The 2500-nt window shown below is 44.0% G+C and overlaps 1 protein-coding gene across 2 annotated transcripts in view; it reads right to left on the reverse strand.

The window, feature by feature from the left end:
* Positions 1–2500, reverse strand: part of LOC143295022 (uncharacterized) — a 46830-nt gene that overhangs the window by 27340 nt on the left and 16990 nt on the right. Inside the window, exon 1 of one of the 2 annotated variants that reach the window (XM_076606563.1) lies at positions 1672–1796. The exons of the other annotated variant lie outside the window; for it this stretch is intronic. The gene's annotated coding sequence lies outside the window, so the exon portion shown is untranslated. Of the gene's footprint in view, positions 1–1671; positions 1797–2500 lie in introns of those variants that run through there. 2 annotated transcript variants of the gene reach the window in all.

The raw sequence follows: 2500 nt of genomic DNA on the forward strand, positions 1-2500 counted from the left end.
CAGCTGTACAGAAGCGGGATCATTACGATGTCTATTTTTTGTTTTTGTTTGGCTGTCCAGAAACAGACCTATTTCGTTGTCTATTTTGTTTGGTTGTAGAGAAGCAGACCTATCTCGTATGGTTTTACAAAAGCAGACCTATTTCGTTTAGTTCTACAGAAGCAGGCCTATTTCTTTTATTTCTACACAAGCAGACCTATTTCGTTTAGTTCTACACAAGCAGACCTGTCTCATCTAATTCTACACAATCAGACCTATTTCGTTTAGTTATACACAATCAGACCTATTTAGTTTAGTTATACACAATCAGACCTATTTCTTTTAGTTATACACAAGAAGACATATCTCGTCCAATTCTACACAATCAGACCTATTTCGTTTAGTTCTACACAAGCAGACCTGTCTCGTCTAATTCTACACAATCAGACCTATTTCGTTTAGTTATACACAATCAGACCTATTTAGTTTAGTTATACACAATCAGACCTATTTCTTTTAGTTATACACAAGAAGACATATCTCGTCCAATTCTACACAATCAGACCTATTTCGTTTAGTTCTACACAATCAGACCTATTTCGTTTAGTTCTACACAATCAGACCTATTTCGTTTAGTTCTACACAATCAGACCTATTTCGTTTAGTTATACACAATCAGGCCTATTTAGTTTAGTTATACACAATCAGACCTATCTCATCTAATTCTGCACAATCAGACCTATTTCGTTTAGTTCTACACAATCAGACCTATTTCGTTTAGTTATACACAATCAGACCTATTTAGTTTAGTTATACACAATCAGGCCTATTTCTTTTAGTTATACACAAGAAGACATATCTCATCTAATTCTGCACAATCAGACCTATTTCGTTTAGTTATACACAAGCAGACCTATGTGTCTAATTCTACACAATCAGACCTATTTCGTTTAGTTATACACAAGCAGACCTATTTCGTTTAGTTCCACACAGTCAGACCTATTTCTTTTAGTTATACACAAGAAGACATATCTCGTCCAATTCTACACAATCAGACCTATTTCGTCTAGTTCTACACAATCAGACCTATTTCGTTTAGTTCTACACAATCAGACCTATCTCATCTAATTCTGCACAATCAGACCTATTTCGTTTAGTTATACACAAGCAGACCTATGTGTCTAATTCTACACAATCAGACCTATTTCGTTTAGTTTTACACAAACAGACCTATTTAGTTTTGGTTCCACAGAAGCTGGCCTATCTCACCATTATCACACACTAGTGCATCATATCAAAATTTTGCATCAGAGTGACACACACGACCGCCTTGCCTTGTACAAATGACACTTACTTGTACTCACCTTTGGCATGTAGACTGCACACACAAACATAAACACACACACACACATTGGCAACTCACCAAGTTCATCACTATCACGTATTTACGGCTTTGTTTTTGCAAGTCATGCAACGGTTTATCCGCGCTACTCGAATCTGAGTTGAGATGACGGAACGATTGACCATATCAGGCTCAAGCCTTGTAGGTTTAGTAGAGTAGTAGTAGTAGTAGTAGTAGTCTACGGGAATGTTCAGTACTATAGTCATCAATAGTAGCTTGTCCATTGCGTCGGTGGAGGATCTGACTGCATGCACGGACATGATAATTATTATCTGTGACACTGCACTCACCAGATCGTACAGACTCCGCACCGCAGCAACTTCAAAAGGTAGTGTGAACACTCACACACACACACACACACACACCACACACACACCACACAGTGAACGCAGTTGAAGATCAAACGCTGTAGGACTCACTCACTGACTGGTCTGTCTGCCTGCCTCTCTCCTTTTTGTTTCTCTCGACTGCGACACCAGTCAGTTTGTGTGTGTGCAGGGGGGAAGAGGAGGAGGGAGGGAGAGAGAGAGAGTGTGTGTGTGTGTAGGGGGAGGAGGGGGAGGAGAGAGAGAGAGTGTGTGTAGGGGGGAGGAGGGGGAGGAGAGAGAGAGAGAGTGTGTAGGGGGGAGGAGGAGGAGGAGAGAGAGAGAGGGTGTGTAGGGGGGAGGAGGGGGAGGAGAGAGAGAGAGAGTGTGTAGGGGGAGGAGAGGGAGGAGAGAGAGAGAGAGAGTGTGTGTAGGGGGAGGAGGGGGAGGAGAGAGAGAGAGAGAGAGTGTGTAGGGGGGAGGAGGAGGAGGAGAGAGAGAGAGAGGGAGAAAGAGAGAGTTTGTGTGTGCAGGGGGGAGGAGGAGGAGGAGGAGAGAGAAAGAGAGAGTGGGGGGGGGGGGGGTGCGGGGGTATGTGGAGACAGGCGAAGTTGTCACAGCTGTGGTTGGCACGCTCAAACATTAACTGTCCGCGACGGCCCTACCCTCCCTACCCTCCCTACCTGCCCTCCCCCCACACCCCCGATCCCCCCTCCCGCTTGTCAATCAATACATGCACAGACACACTGACACACACAGACAGGCACAGACGCACACAGACACACACACACACACACACAGACACACACTGACA

The sequence above is a fragment of the Babylonia areolata genome, chromosome 20 (genome assembly GCF_041734735.1).
Source record: "Babylonia areolata isolate BAREFJ2019XMU chromosome 20, ASM4173473v1, whole genome shotgun sequence".
Taxonomy (NCBI): Eukaryota; Metazoa; Mollusca; class Gastropoda; order Neogastropoda; family Buccinidae; genus Babylonia; species Babylonia areolata.